The sequence below is a fragment of the Amblyomma maculatum genome, chromosome 3 (assembly GCF_055883805.1).
Source record: "Amblyomma maculatum isolate TAMU_Amacu chromosome 3, ASM5588380v1, whole genome shotgun sequence".
In the NCBI taxonomy this organism is placed as follows: domain Eukaryota; kingdom Metazoa; phylum Arthropoda; class Arachnida; order Ixodida; family Ixodidae; genus Amblyomma; species Amblyomma maculatum.
In genome coordinates this window covers 4,310,278-4,326,652 of record NC_139346.1, presented here as the reverse complement: position 1 = coordinate 4,326,652, position 16,375 = coordinate 4,310,278, and positions in this window count along the sequence as shown.

Genomic DNA, 16,375 nt, shown 5'->3' with positions numbered 1-16,375 from the left:
CTCACCCATGGTATCTGTACAGCGCGCAGCCTAATCCAGCTCCGCGACGGCTGGTCTGATCTCCTGGTGACTAACTTTACCAACGAACCCCGGAATCTTTTTCTTGCTACTGCCATCGCGTTTGCTGACTCCTTAGCGGATGTTTCTGAATGTTTATTTTTGGGGCTGTTAGCACTGTGCAGCCCACACTTGACCGTCTTAATATTAGTCCGGATCACTCGGACACACAGAATCGTGAGCTACGTGCCCTCCTACTAGAGTTCAGCTCTTGCTTTGCGTCCTCATCGAAAGTACGGCAAACGCCTCTCGTGAAGCACCGCATCATTACTCCTGACGACGCCCGCCCTATCCGCCAGCAGCCGTACCGCATCTCAACGACGGAACGTGAAGCGATTCAGACACAAGTTCAGGAGATGCTTTGTGATGGTGTCATACAACCATCCAACAGCCCGTGGTCATCCCCTGTCGTGCTGGTAAAGAAAAAAGATGGGACCCTTCGCTTCTGTGTCGATTATCGAAAGCTGAATGCCATCACTAAAAAAGACGTCTACCCGCTGCCCCGTATCGACGATTCGCTCGACAAGCTTCGTCGCGCCCAGTACTTCTCCTCCATTGACTTGAAGAGTGGGTACTGGCAGATTGAGGTTGATGAGCGGGACCGCGAAAAAACGGCTTTTGTCACCCCAGATGGACTGTACGAGTTCAAAGTGCTGCCTTTTGGCCTATGTTCAGTGCCGGCAACTTTTCAGCGCATGATGGACACCGTCCTCGCCGGCCTCAAATGGCAAATCTGCTTAGTCTATCTCGACGACGTTGTCGTATTCTCTGAAACCTTTGAAGAACACCTCGAACGCCTGCGCGCAGTATTAGATGCCCTCCGGTCAGCTGACTTGACGCTCAAGCCCGAGAAGTGCCACTTTGGCTACAAAGAGTTGAAGTTTCTTGGTCACCTTGTGAGTGCCGCAGGCGTTAGGCCAGACCCCGACAAGACTGCTGCTGTCGCCAAATTTCCCGTTCCTGCAAACAAGAGAAGTTTGAAACGCTTCCTGGGTCTCTGCACGTACTACCGCCGCTTCATCGCCGATTTTTCCAAAGTTGCCGCCCCCCTGACTCGCCTCACGCGCGATGATACACAGTTCGCGTGGGGCGCCGAGCAACAAAAGGCTTTTGCGGAGCTGCGCAGCCGACTGCAAACAAGCCCTGTTCTTGCGCACTTTCATGAAGACGCTGACACCGAAGTCCACACCGACGCCAGCAATATCGGCCTTGGCGCTGTACTCGTTCAACACCAAGCTGGCGTCGAAAAGGTAATAGCGTATGCCAGCCGCACGCTCTCCCGCGCCGAGACAAACTACTCCACTACGGAAACGGAATGCCTTGCGGTTGTGTGGGCAACCATGAAATTTAGGCCTTACCTCTACGGCCGCCAGTTTAAAGTTGTCACCGATCATCATTCCTTATGCTGGCTGGGTAACCTCCGCGACCCATCGGGGCGCCTAGCACGATGGAGTCTTCGCCTTCAAGAATTTGAGTACACCATTGTGTATAAATATGGCCAGAAGCACGAAGATGCTAACGCGCTGTCGCGCACACCCGTCGGTTTAGTCGATGAGAGCACGGACGATGAGAGCGGTTTTCTTGGACTGGTGAGTGCTTCAGACATAATGACCCGACAGCGAGCTGACCCGGACCTTCGACCTGTCATTGACCACCTGCAGGGTCGCGCTGCTGATATCCCTCGGCAATTTGCTCGAAACCTGTCTGCTTTCTGTGTCCGGAATGGCGTTCTATGCCAACAGAACTCCAGCACTGTTGACCGAGCGTTCCTCCTCGTAGTGCCAGCCGACCTCCGTGCCGATATCCTTTTTGCCTGCCATGATGAGCCCACCTCCGGCCACTTGCGCTTTACACGCACACTCGCTCGAGTTCGTCAAGCCTATTATTGGCCTAAACTCGCTGACGCCGTTCATCGCTACGTCAGAGGCTGTCGTGAGTGCCAACGTCGAAAGGCGCCACCTCTCAAGCCAGCGGGTTTGCTCCAACCTATTGCGCCTCCCCGAACACCGTTTGACCAAATCGGCGTCGACCTTCTGGGCCCATTTCCGCTGACATCGGTCGGTAACAAATGGATTATAGTTGCGACCGACTATCTCACACGGTATGCGGAAACCAAGGCGGTGAAGCGTGGCACGTCATCTGAGATCGCCCAGTTTTTTATGCAGCAGATCGTGTTGCGCCATGGCGCACCGTCCCAAGTAATCACCGATCCAGGCACGGCGTTTACGGCACAACTTATGCACGATGTATTTGAGCTGAGTCACACGAGCCATCGCAAAACCACTGCTTATCACCCACAGACGAATGGCCTCACGGAGAGACTCAATAAAATGATCGCCGACATGATTGCAATGTACATAGACTCCCAGCACAAGACCTGGGACGAGATTCTCCCGTACGTCACGTATGCCTACAACACTGCCATCGAAGAGACTACGCGTTTTACGCCATTTCGCCTGCTCTATGGACGCGACGTTCAGACGATGTTAGATGCCATGCTTCCGTGCTGCACGGATAATCCTCTCATCCCAGACGCTGAGCAGTTTGCTCAGCGCGCCGAGGAAGCACGTCAACTTGCCCGCATCCACATTCAGCAACAGCAGGGAAAGGATACGCGTCGCTACAACCTCCGTCATTGACACGTCACATACCAACCAGGAGAGCAAGTTTGGGTGCGGACACCGGTGCGCCGGCCCGGCTTGTCTGAAAAACTGATGTCGCGATACTTTGGACCTTACAAGGTTCTGCGCCGTGTCACAGAAGTGACATACGAAGTCCTTCCAGCGGGTACTGTGCAGACCTCGCGTCGACAACCACGCTCCGAGGTGGTGCACGTTGTCCGCATGAAACCGTATTTCACGCAGTAATGTGCGGTGTACTATGCACTCGTTTAGTTGTGTAGGGCACCGCCTCTGTTTTATATTCGTTTTCTGTACTGACTTGCATCGCCCATCGCTCGCGCCCAGTCTGTGCTTTCGTTTTTTTTAGGAGGGGGAGTAATGCCACCTGGTGTCCCAGATGTTTTTAGGTGACACCTGGTAGAAGAGGACGCCGAAGTTGTCTCGCGTGCTGTGCGCGGAACTTTCCCTGCTGGTTGAGCTTCGTCCCGTCGTCTTAGTCACATCTAGCCCTCTTGTCCGTGACAATACTGAAGCGGTGGCCTTGTGGTAGAGCATCCGCCTTGCATTCGGGAGGTACTGGGTTCAGCCCCTGGTGCTGCCGGTTACCCACCGGTTTTTGAATGGGTACAAGCTTTCCCCCGGCCTGTTGCTTGGCTCTTCTGGGGTGAAAAGGGCCACATAAGGGAAAGAAGGAAAGAGGGATAGTGAAAGAGGGAAAGGGAGAAGAGGGAAAGCAAAGACTGCAGGTAAGAGGAAGAGCGAAAGGGGAGAAAGGGAAGGAGGGGAGGAAGGGAGAGACTAAAAAGGGAGAGGGAAAGAAGGAAAGATTGAAAGAGGGCGGGAGAGAGAGAGTAAGAGGGAGAGAGGGAGAGGGAAAGGGAGAAGAGGGAGAGAATGAAAGAAGGAGAGAGGGAAAGAAGATGGCAGGTAAGAGGAATAGCGAAAGAGGGAGAGAGGGAAAGGAGAGGAGAGAGAAAGGTGGAGAGAGGGAAAGAAGGCAAGAGGGTGAGGGAGAGATGGAAAGAGGGAGACAGAAAGAGGGAAGAGGGAGAGAGTGGCAAAGGGAGAGAGGATAGAAGGAGAGAGGGAGACAGAAAGAGGGAGGAGGGAGAGAGTGGCAAAGGGAGAGAGGATAGAAGGAGAGAGGTAAAGTGAAAGAGGGAGATAGGGAAAGAGAGAAAGATGGAGAGGGGGAAAGAAGGAAAGAGAGAGAGGGAGAGAGGGAAATGGAGAGCAACAGAGAAAAAGGAAGGGGAAAAGGCAAGTTGGAGAGTGAAAGAGGGAGGGGAAAAGATGGAGAGAGTGAAAGGGAGCGATGGAGAGATGGAAAGCAAGAGAGAGAGAGATAGGGAGAGGGAAAGAAGGAAAGAGCCCCACCTGAAGTGCTCCTTAGAGCCTCAGCTGCAGCAGTCCTAAAATACCGAAGCGGTGGCCTTGTGGTAGAGCATCTGCCTCGCATTCGGGAGGTACCGGGTTCAACCCCTGGTGCCGCCGGTTACCCACCGGTTTTTGAATGGGTACAAGCTTTCCCCCGGCCTGTTGCTTGGCTCTTCTGGGGTGAAAAGGGCCACATAAGGAAAAGAAGGAAAGAGGGATAGTGAAAGAGGGAAAGGGAGAAGAGGGAAAGCAAAGACTGCAGGTAAGAGGAAGAGTGAAAGCAGAGAAAGGGATGGAGGGGAGGAAGGGAGAGACCAAAAAGGGAGAGGGAAAGAAGAAAAAATTGAAAGAGGGCGGGAGAGAGAGTAAGAGGGAGAGAGGGAGAGGTAAACGGAGAAGAGGGAGAGAATGAAAGAAGGAGAGAGGGAAAGAAGAGGGCAGGTAAGAGGAATAGCGAAAGAGGGAGAGAGGGAAAGGAGAGGAGAGAGAGAAAGGTGGAGAGAGGGAAAGAAGGCAAGAGGGCGAGGGAGAGATGGAAAGAGGGAGACAGAAAGAGGGAAAAGGGAGAGAGGGAAAGAAGGAGACAGGGAAAGAGGAAGAGGGAAAGAATGAAAGATGGATAGAGACAGAAGGGAGGGGGAGAAGGAGTGAGTGAAAGGGAGAGAGGTAGAGAGCTAAAGAGGGAGAGCGGGAAAGAAGGAAAGGGTAAGAGGGAGAGAGGGGAAAGGGAAGAGGGTTAAGGAAAGAGGAAGAAGGGGAGATGGAAGGGGGAGAGTGAAAGAGAGAGGTAGAGACTGAAAGAAGTAGAGAGGGATAGTTGGAGGGGGGAGGGAGAGAGGGGCAAGAGGGATAGAGGGGGAGAGGGGAAGGGAGAGAGGAGAGCAAGAGGGAAAGATAGACTGACAGAGGAAAGAGAAAGAGGGAAATGAAAGAGAGGGGGAGAGGCAAAGAAGGAAAGTGGGAGAGAGGGAAAGACTGCAAGAGGGAAATAAGGATAGAGGGGAAGAGAGAAAGAAGGAGAGAGAGAGGGGGGAAAGTGGGAGGGAGGTAAAGATGGAGAGAGGGAAAGGAAAGAAGGAAAGAGGGAGAGTAGAATAAGGAAAGAAGGATAGATGGAGAGGGAAAGGAAAGAGGGAGAGAGAAAGGGAGATATAGGGAAAGAGGAAAGCAGGAGAGGTGGAAAGAGGGAGGGAGGGAAACATGGAGAGAGGGAGAAGGAAAGGGGAAGGAAAGAGGGATAGAAAAAAAGGAGGGAAAGAAGGGAAGAGGGAGAGCGAAATAGGGAAATGGGGAAGCGGGATATAACGAAAAGAGAGAGGGAGAGAGGGAAAGAAAAGACTGCAGGTAAGAGGAAGAGTGAAAGAGGGAGAAAGGAAAATAATGAAAGAGGGAGAGTGGAAGAGGAGAGAGTGGGGTGGAAAGGAGAGGGAAAGCGGGAGAGAGGGAAAGGAGAGAGTGAGAGCTAAAGACTGAAAGAGGGAATGAGGGAGAGGAAAAGCTTGAGGGTGGGAAGTGGAGAGAGGGTATAAGGAAAGAGGGAGAGGAGAGTGAAAAAGGGAAATAAAGGAAGGGCGAGGGAGAGATGGAATTTTATCCCGTCTGCAGATGCGACAAAAGAGCGCCCGAAAAAGCATTCAGGAGTTGACGCGGCTATTGTGCTCAGAGCGGTCGAGCCAGAACCAGCCACCTGCGGAATGGCGGCTGGTTGATCTTTCCCTTTCTTTGTCGTTGCTCGTAGTAGTAAACATAGATGGCGCGGGGCAGTGCACTGTGGAAAGGATTCAGCCAGCAGCGGCAGCGTGGATGAGGCGGTGGTGTACGGGAGACAAAGGGGAAGAAAGTCTCACGAGAGGAGAGGGTTCGACGCCCTCACAGGGGAAAGAGTGTTGCTGTGCTTTGTTTGTAATTTGTATTGCTAGTGGGGCCCTGGGTTAGAGGCTAAGGCCAACCCATGGGGCTGTGCCCACATAGCATTTCCTATTGGACAGTTGATGTGTGGGGCTGGCCTCTGAAAAAGACCGCCCCTATTTCTTTGTTCTGTGAATATGTAAAATGAAACGTGATCCAAGAGAGTTCAGTCCAGTCTGAGCTGGGGCTCCATGCGTAAGCATGTAACGCGGCAGTTCTGCTTAGGCTCTAACCATTTAGGTCGAAGAGTAAAGTAGCGCAGTGTAATTTTTGTAAATTCATTTGATGTTCCAGTTTTACTCTGTATATGCATAGCGTTTCACAGCTGCGGAGAGTCCTGGCCAGTAATACATGTTGCGCACTCGAGCAAGAGTCCGTGAGCAACCCAAATGACCAGACGTTGGTTCATCGAAGTGCGCCAGAACAGGGGATGTTTGAAGGCGCTCACGAAGCAAAGAGAAGGCCATCTGCTGCTCTGAGTTCCACACAAAGGAGGTGTCCTTCCTTGTAAGGCGCGTCAGAGGTTCTGCGATCTGAGAAAAGTCCGCAATGAAACGCCGATAATATGCGCACAGGCCGAGGAAGCGCTGAACAGCCTTCTTATTAGCTGGAACGGGAAATCGTGCGACGGCAGCAGTCTTATCGGGATCCCGGCGCACCCCATCAGCGCTTACATGGCCGAGGAACTTGAGTTCTGTATACCCGAAGTGGCATTTCTGGGGCTTCAGCGTGAGATCAGCAGAACGGAGGGCTTCCAGGACAGCTCGAAGGCGTTCGAGGTGTTGATCAAATGTTTCGGAAAAAACAACTACATTGTCCAAGTACACAAGACAGATCTGCCACTTGAGGCCAGTGAGGACGGTGTCCATCATCCTTTGGAATGTAGCTGGGGCAGAGCACAATCCAAATGGGAGTACTTTGAATTCAAATAGGCCATCTGGAGTGACAAATGCGGTTTTTTCTCGGTCTCTTTCGTCTACTTCGATTTGCCAATAGCCGCTTTTTAAATCAATAGATGAAAAATACTTCGCACTTCGCAATCTGTCCAGTGAGTCATCGATGCGCGGCAACGGGTATACATCTTTCTTTGTCACATTATTCAATTTCCGATAGTCGACGCAAAATCGAAGAGTGCCGTCTTTCTTTTTGACAAGGACTACTGGTGAAGGCCACGGACTTTGTGAAGGCTGCACAACACCATCATCCAGCATCTCCTGAACCTGCGTCTGGATCACTTCTCGTTCTTTGGCAGACACACGACAAGGCTGCTGTCGTATTGGGCGAGCGTCGTCATAAGTAATGATGCGATGTTGTGTGATGGGCGTTTGACGAACCTTCGAGGAAGAAGCAAAGCAGTGCTTGAAGTCTAGCAGCAGTTGCTCTAAAGCCCGCCGTTTCTCCTTTGACAAGTGACAGTTAATGTCGATGTTGTTAAGAGGTGGCTCGTTAGTTTGTACTGCCGTGGATGCAAAACAGACCGGATCGTGCGCAACGTGGTCAGCAAAAGCGATAGCAGTCCCCGGGAACAAGTGTCCGTGCTCATTAGAAAAATTTGTGACAAGGAGTGCAGCCAGGCCATTGTGAAACGACAATAAACATCGGGGAGCGCAAATGCCATGAGCAAGCAGGAGTGTATGGTTCGCCTCCGCTACAGCATCATCGGTACGGAAATCGTCACAGGTAACTTCCACAAGAGCACTGCTTCGCGGCGGCAGCGAGACGCTCTCAGCGGAAACACGAAGTGCGGTATTGCAAGGACTGCTACTATCTTGTTCGGTAGATTGTCCCATCGAAAACGTGACGAGTCTATTTCGCAAGTCGATAACTGCTCCGTACTCCCGCAGAAAGTCAATGCCGAGGATAAGGTCACGGGAGCAGTCACTTAAAACAACGCAACTAACGACGAACGTACGCCCGTTAATCTGAATGCGAGCCGTGCACATCCCCTTTGGAGTAACTATATGACTGCCGGCGGTTCGAAGGTACACACCTGGCCAAGCAGTGAGCACCTTCCTCAAAACAGTCGCCATGCGACCACTCAAAATTGAATAATCGGCACCGGTGTCCACTAATGCATTGACCGTAGTGCGACCGTCTAAAATAACCGGAATGTCCAGAGAAACACTTTTTGCTTCCCTAGGTGACGGTACCACCAGCTCGCGGTCGGATCGAAGCGGCGACGACGGGAGGTCTTCAACGCAGCGACTACCAGCGGCCTCGCCCCCGAAGGTCGCTGTTTTCAGTTTTCCCGACCAGGGCTAGACGAGCGGCCTTGGTCCTCTCGCGAGGAACCGTGAGTGAACGAGGAGGACCGCCTTGGCGATGGGGAGCGGGGCTGACACTGCGAACGAGATGAAGAACGCTGTTTCGCCAGGTACTCCTCAATAACTCGGGGTCGTTGACCAAACCGGGGAGGAGGCGAGTCGATGCGGAAGCCGTGGAGACCGAGGCGTCGATACGGACAATCCCGGTAAAGATGTCCTGGTTCACCGCAGTGGAAGCAAAGCGGACGGCGGTCAGGCGTGCGCCAAATGTCGGCTTTGCGTCGGGGCAGCGGACGATTGTCGAAGTTCTGCACTGGCTGCACCGAGGGCAGCGGAACTGTAGGCCACGCGAGAATGGGCGGTGGTGAAGGAGGAGCCTGACTCTGCAGAACTTCCGCATATGTGGGACGATTGTCGGTCCCCGACAGCAATGGCGGGCTCGGAACTACAGGCGAAAGAGGGCTCTTGAGTGCCTGCCGCACCTCCTCCCGCACTATAGCAGAAACGGAAGTTGGAGATTGCTGCAGAGGGCTCCAGAACTTGCTTAGTTCTTCGCGCACGACGCTGCGAATCAGTTCGCGCAATGCATCGGGATGCCGCTCTGAAGATGCAAATGATTTCGCGATTGTGCTTGTATGAAAAGGTCGGTCATAAGCCATGGCACGTTGGTGTAGCACCTTTTTCATTGTGGTGGCCTCCGCAAGGAATCCGTTTACAGTCGACGGTGGGTTTCACACAAGGCCTGCGAACAACTGCTCTTTTAAACCCTGCATCAAGTGCCTGACCTTTTTGTCCTCGGACATGGCGGGATCGGCTCGCCTGAAGAGGCGCGTCATGTCCTCAACGTATGCTTGGACACTCTCATTCGGCCTTTGGATGCGAGAGTGAATGGCACGTTCTGCATGCTCGCGACGATCGTCGCTACTGTAAGCCTCGAGCAGTTGACGACGGAATTCCCGCCACGAAGTTAATGCTTGCTCTCGGTTCTCGAACCAGATACGGGCGCCGTCCTCAAGGCTGAAGTAGACATTCCTTACTTTGGCAGCATCGTCCCACTGGTTGAATGCAGCGACACGTTCAAACTGAAGGAACCAGTCCTCCACATCCTCAAAGAGGTCCCCATGGAATGACTTCGGTACCTGAGGGGCCTGCAAGGTGTAGTTACAGGCCGGTGGGACACCCGTCACCTGCTGAGCAGGAGCACTAGATGTCATGGCGGCGGGTGATGGCTGAAACTCCGGAGACAGTCCCTGGAGCCGTCGACTGGAGCGATGCACGGGGGTGTCCAATGGTACAGGGCTGGTGCGACGTCTTGTAGATGGAGATTCTTGCATAGGCGATCGTTTTACCCCGCACCTCCAACAGAATGTCACGTACACGGTGACTAAGGATACCAATGATAGCAGGGGGTAGCCCAGACACAAGAACACAGCAGCACCGACGCAAACGTGCAAGCGACACTTTGTCGTCCTCTTCAACTTCGTCCTCCTTTCACACCTCAGTCATGCGCCACCTGGCAACGCTAGGTGGCAATATATATGTGTCATGCTGTAAATATATGCTCTACCATCATCACCTTCAAGTATGCCTCCTGGTCTTCCCTATGCCGAACTACATAACAGGAAGGGTTTTAAAAAACCTTCCGAAAAGGAACAAACGACATAAATTCTACTGAGGGAGAGGAGAGTGAAAGAGGGCGAGAGAGAAGAAAGGCAAGAGGGCGAGGGAGAGATGGAAAGAGGGAGAGAGGGAAAGACTGAAAGAGGGGAAGAACGATAACGGGAGAGAGGGGGAAAGGGAGAGGGAAAGATGGCAAGAGTGACAGGTAAAGAAGGAAAGAGGGAGACGAAAGGAGGAAAAAGCGAGAGAGTGAAAGATGTGGAGGGAGAGAGGGAAATAAGGAAAGAGGGAGATAGAAGGAAGGAGAGAAGGAAAGATGGAAAGAGGGAGATAGAAGGAAGGAGAGAAGGAAAGATGGAAAGAGGGAGAGGAAAAGATGGAGAGGATAGTGAAAGAGGAAAAGAGGGAACGAAGGCAAGAGGGCAATTGAGAGATGGAAAGAGGAAGAGAGGGAAAGACTGAAAGAGGGAAATGAGGAGAGGAGAGAGGAAAAGGGGAGAGGGAGAGAGGGAAAGCTGGCAAGAGGGAAAGGAAAGAGGAAGATCAAATAAATGAGAGGGGGAGAGGGAAAGAATGAAGAGGGATAGACAAAAGGGAGGGAATGAAGGAAAGAGGGAGAGTGAACGGGGGAAGAGGGAGAGAGTGAAAGACTGAAAGAGGGAGAGGAAAAGAGTGAGGGAGGGAAAGATGGAGAGAGGGTATAAGGAAAGAGGGAGAGAAGAGTGAAAGAGGGAAAGTAAAGAAAAAGGGCGAGGGAGATATGGAAAGAGGGAGGGGAAAAGAAGGAATGTGGGAGAGGGAATGACTGAAAGAGGGAAAGAAGGAAACGGGAGAAAGAAATAGGGAGAGAGAAAGATGGCAAGAGGGAAAAAGGAATGAGGGAGAGAGGAAAAGATGAAGAGAGGCAAAGAGGAAGAGGAGAGTGAAAGAGGGCGAGAGAGAAGAAAGGCAAGAGGGCGAGGGAGAGATGGAAAGAGGGAGACTGAAAGAGGGAAAGAAGGAGAGAGGGAAAGAGGGAGAGCGAAAGAAGGAGAGAGGGAGAGGGAATGAAAGAGGGATAGAGACAAAAGGGAGGGCAAGAGAGAGAGCGAAAGACTGAAAGAGGGAATGAGGGAGGGAGGAAAAGATGGAGAGAGGCAACGACTGAAAGAGGGGGAGAGTGAAGGAAGGAAAGGGGATAGAGACAAAAGGGAAGGCAAGAGGGAGAGAGCGAAAGACTGAAAGAGGGAAAGAGGGAGGGAGGGAAAGATGGAGAGAGGCGAAGACAAAGAGGAGGAGGGCGAAGGAAGGAAAGAGGGAGAGTGAAATGAGAGAGGGAGAGGGAAAGAATGAAAGAGGGGTGATGAAAGAGGGACAAAAGGGGGAAAGAGGCGGAGAGGGAGAGTGAAAGGGGGAAGAGGGAGAGAGCGAAATACTGAAAGAGGGAATGAGGGAGAAGGGAAAGATGGAGAGAGGCAAAGACTGAAAGAGGGGGAGAGTGAAAGAAGGAAGGAGGGAGAGAGTGAAAGAGTGAGAGAGGGAAGAAGGAAAGAGGGGGAGAGGGGAAGGGAGAGTGGAAAGGAAGGAAAGAGGGAGAGAGGGAAAGAGAGGAAGAGGAAAGGAGGGAGAGCGAGAGGGAAAGATGGAGGGAGATGGACTGCAAGAGGGAAATAGAGAGTGGGAAAGATGGAGAGAGAGAGATGGAAAGAGTGAGAAAGAGAAAGACTGGAAGAGTGAAAGAATGAAAGTGGGGCAGAGGGAAAGAAGGAGAGAGTGAAAAAGGAAGAGATGGAAGGAGAGCAACGGAGAGGTAAAAAGGAGAGAGTGAAAGAGGAAGGGGGAAAGAAGGAAGAGTGGAAGAGGGGAAAGAGATGGAATGAGGGAGAGATGGAGAGAGGGAGATGGAAAGAAGAGAGTGAAGGAGGGAGAGGGAAAGAAGGAAAGATGGGGAGAGGGAAAGGTGGAAAGAGGGAGATGGAGGGAAAGAAGGAAAGTGGGAAGGGAGGAGAGAGGGAGAGAGGGAAAATGTAGAGAGTAAGAAGGAAAGAGGAAGGAAGAAGGAAAGAGGGAAATAAGAAAAAGGGAGAGGGATGGAATTAAGGAAAGGGGGAGAGAGTGAAAAGGGAGGAAGGGGAGGAGGGATAGAGGGAAAGACTGAAATAGGGAGAAGGAGAGAGGGGGGAAATGGAAGAGAGCGAAAAAGGGAGAGATAAATGGGGATATAAGGCAAGTACAGTAGCTCTACAGTAGCCAAAGTAGTCAGGACCGTAGTGAGATTGGCGGTAGGGAAAAACAATCAGACGTTCCACCAGTGACGAAGCACGAGGTCAAGAAAGCACTAGAAACTATGAAAAGGGGGAAATCAGCTGGAGAGGATCAGATAACTACAGATTTGCTGAAGGACGGGGGGGATATCGTGCTAGAAAAACTGGCCACCCTGTATACGCAGTGCCTGGTGTCATCGACGGTACCGGAAGCATGGAAGAGCACAAACATTATCCTCATTCACAAGAAAGGGGACTCTAAGGACCTTAAAAATTACAGACCAATCAGCTTACTGTCTGTTACGTATAAGGTATTTACTAAGGTAATCGCCAATAGGATCAGGACAACCTTAGACTGCAATCAAGCAAAGGATCAAGCAGGGTTTCGGAAACAGTACTCTACTATCGATCATATCCATACCATCAATCAGGTGATAGAAAAATGCTCGGAAAATAACCAGCCCTTATACATAGCATTCATTGATTACGAAAAAGCATTTTACTCAGTTGAAACCTCGGCGGTGATGCAGGCATTGCGAAATCAGAGGGTAGACGAGCCGTACGTGAAAGTGCTGGAAGATATATATAGTGGCTGCACAGCAACCATAGTTCTACATAAAGAAAGCAATAAAATTCCCATAAAGAAAGGTGTTAGGCAAGGAGACACAATCTCCCCACTACTATTTACAGCTTGTTTAGAGGAAGTATTCAGAGACTTGGAATGGGAGCAGTTAGGGATAAGGGTAGATGGAGAATACCTCAGTAATCTGCGATTTGCTGATGACATTGCCTTGCTAAGCAACTCGGGGGATGAACTGCAAATAATGCTTGATGACCTAGACAGAAAAAGTAGAATGGTAGGCTTGAAAATCAATATGCAGAAGACTAAGGTAATGTTCAACAGCCTCGGAAAGGAACAGCAGTTTAAATTAGGTAGCGAAATACTGGAAAAAGTAGGCGAATATGTCTACTTAGGACAGGTAGTAACTGCAGATCCAGACCATGAAAAGGAAACATCAAGAAGAATAAGATTGGGATGGAGCGCATTTGGCAAGCACTCGCAGATTATGACTAGCAGCTTACCGGTATCGCTCAAGAGGAAAGTGTACAACAGTTGCATCTTGCCTGTACTCACCTATGGGGCTGAAACGTGGAGGCTAACCAAGAGAGTTCTACTTAAGTTGAGGACAACCCAGAAGGCTATGGAACGAAAAATGGTAGGGGTAACATTAAGAGATAGAAAGCGTGCAGAGTGGGTTAGAGAAATAACTCAAGTTAATGACATTCTAGTGGAAATTAAGAAGAAGAAATGGACATGGGCAGGACATGTAGTGCGAAGAGAGGATAACCGATGGTCGCTGAGGGTAACAAACTGGATTCCAAGGGAAGGAAAGCGTAGCAGGGGGAGGCAAAAAGTTAGGTGGGCGGATGAGATTAAGAAGTTCGCAGGGGTCAAGTGGATGCAGCTAGCACAGAGCCGGGTTAAGTGGAGAAATATGGGAGAGGCCTTCGCCCTGCAGTGGGTATAATCAGGCTGATGATGATGATGATGATAAGGAAAGTGGGAGAGGGAAAGAAGGAAAGAGGCAGAGAGAGATCAAGAGATGGAAAGGAGGGAGGGAGATGGAAAGGGGAAGAGAGAGAGGGATGGAAAGAGGGAGAAAGCGAAAGAGGGAGAGGGTAGGACTTAAAGAAGGAAAGAGGGAAAGAATAAAAGAGGGCGAGAGGGAAAGAATAAAAGAGGGAGAATGGAAGAGGGAAAGGGGAGAGGCAAAAAGGAAGAAAGGAAAGAGGGAAAGAGTGCAAGAAAGAAGGATAGAGGGAAAGAAGGAAAAAGGGGAGATGGAGGGAGAGGGAAAGATGGAGAGAAAAAAAGACTGAAAGATGAAGAGAGGGATGGAAAGAGGGAGAGAGGTCCTGTGTCTTCTCTTGTGTGTCTTCCCGTGCACTTTATCTTCAGTCAAATTACAATGCACCATCTAGCCCAACTTCAAGTTTATGTAAAGGAGAGAGTGAGAAAAAAAGGAGAGAGTCAAAGAGGGAGAGGGAAAGAAGGAAAGTGGGAAAGAGGGAGAGGGAATGAAGGAAAGAGAGAGAGGGAAGGAGGGAGAGAGGGAAAATAAAAGTGGGAAAGACTGAAAGAGGGAAAGAAGGAAAATGGAAGAGGGAAGGAGAGAGTGAAAGGAGGGAGAGGGAAAGAGGAAGGGAAAGAGAGAGGGAAGTAAGGAAAGAGGGAGAGAGAGAAGGAAGGAAAGAGGGAGAGTAGGGTGGGAGAGGAAAAGGAGAGAGGGAAAAAAAGGAAAAGGGCGAGGGAGAGATGGAAAGAGGGAGAGTGTAAGAGGGAGAGAGGGAAAGAGTGAAAGAAGGACAGCGGGAGAGAGGGGGAAAGGAAGAGGAAAGATGGCAAGAGGGAAAGGGAAAGAAAGAAAAAGGGAGGGAGTGAAAGATGTAAAGAGGGAGAGATAAGGAAGGAGAGAGGGAGATAGTGAAAGATGGGGAGAGGAAAAGATGGAGATGATAGTGAAAGAGGGAGAGAGGGAAAGAGGGAAAGAAGGCAAGAGGGCAATGGAGAGACAGAAAGAGTGAGAGTGGAAGAAGGAAGAGGGAGAGAGGGAAGGACAAGAGGGAACTAAGGAGAGAGGGAGAGAGAAAATGGGAGAGGGAAAGATGGCAAGAGGGAAAGGGAAAGAAGGAAAGAGGGACAGCGAGCAAGGAGAGAGGGGGAGAGGGAAGAATGAAGGAGGGATAGAGATAAAAGGAAGGGAAAGAAGGAAAGAGGGAGAGCGAGCAAGGAGAGAGGGGGAGAGGGAAGTATGAAGGAGGGATAGAGAGAAAAGGGAGGGAAAGAAGGAAAGAGGGAGAGTGAAAGGGGGAAGAGGGAGAGAGCGAAAGACTGAAAGAGGGAATGAGGGAGAGGAAAAGAGTGAGGGAGGGAGGATGGAGAGAGGGAAATACTGAAAGAGGGGGAGAGCAAAGGAAGGAAAGAGGGAGAGGGAAAGAGGGAGGAAAGGAAAGATGGAAAGAGCGAAAGAAAGAAAGAGGGAGAGGGGAAGGAGGGAGATGAAAAGAACGAAAGGGGAAGGAAAGAGGGATAGAGGAAAACAGTGAGGGAAAGAAGGAAAGAGGGAGAGTGAAAGCGGGAAAGGGTGAAGAGAGAGAGAGGGAAAAAATGACTGGAGGTAAGAGGAAGAGTGAAAGAGGGAGAGGGAAAAAGGAAGAGGGAGAAATGGAAAGATAAAAAGGGAGAGGGAAAGAAAGAGGGAAAGGGAGAAGAGGGATAGAATGAGAGAGGGAGGGATGGAAAGAGGGAGAGGGAGGGACTTAAATAGGGAAAGAAGGAAAGAGGAAGATGGGGAAAGAATGAAAGAGCGAGAGAGGGAAAGAATGAATGAGAGTGGAAGAGGGAAATTGAAGAGAGGGAAAGGACAGTGAAACAGAGAAAGCGGGAGAGAGGGAAAGGAGAGGGAATAAGGAAAGAGGGAGTGAGAGAGAAGGAAGGAAAGAGGGAGAGAGGGAAAGACTGAAAGATGGAAAGAGAGAGAGGAAAAGGAAAGTGGGAGAGGCAATGACAAAGAGGGACAAAGGAGAATGGGAGAGAGGGAAAAGGGAGAGGGAAATGGAAAGAAGGAAAAGGGAGAGAATTAAAGGAAATGAGAGAGTGAAAGATGGAAAGAGGGAGAGAAGGAAAGAGGGAGAGGAAAAGTGGGACAGGAGAGTGAAAGAGGGAGAGAGGGAAAGAAGGCAAGAGGAAGACTGAAGCAGGGAGGGAGGGATAGACTGAAAGAGGGAAAGAAGGAGAGGAAAAGGAAGAGAGGTAAAGAGGGGGAGCGAAAGAAGGAGAGAGGGAAAGAATGAAAGAGGGGTAGAGACAAAAGGGAGGGAAAGAAGGAAAGAGGGAGAGATGGAGAGGGAGAGTGAAAGGGGGAAGGGGGAGATAGCAAAAGACAGAAAGGATAGAGGGTACGAGGGAGAGAGGCAAAGATTGAAAGAGGGGGAGAGCAAAGGAAGGAAAGAGGGAGAGAGTGAAAGAGGGAGATAGGGAAATAAGAAAATAGGGGGAGAGGGGAAGGGAAAGAGGAAAGGAGTGAAAGATGGAGAGAGGGAAAGAGGGAATGAGGGGAGAGGGAGAGAGCAGGAAGAGAGCAGGACTGAAAGAGGGAGAGAGGAAAATAGAGAGGGGAGAGGGAAAGACGAATAGGGAAATGAGGATAGAGGGGAAGAAGGAAAGAGGGAGATAGGGAAAGAAGAAAAGAGGGAAAGGCTGAAAAAGGGAAAGAAGGGAGAA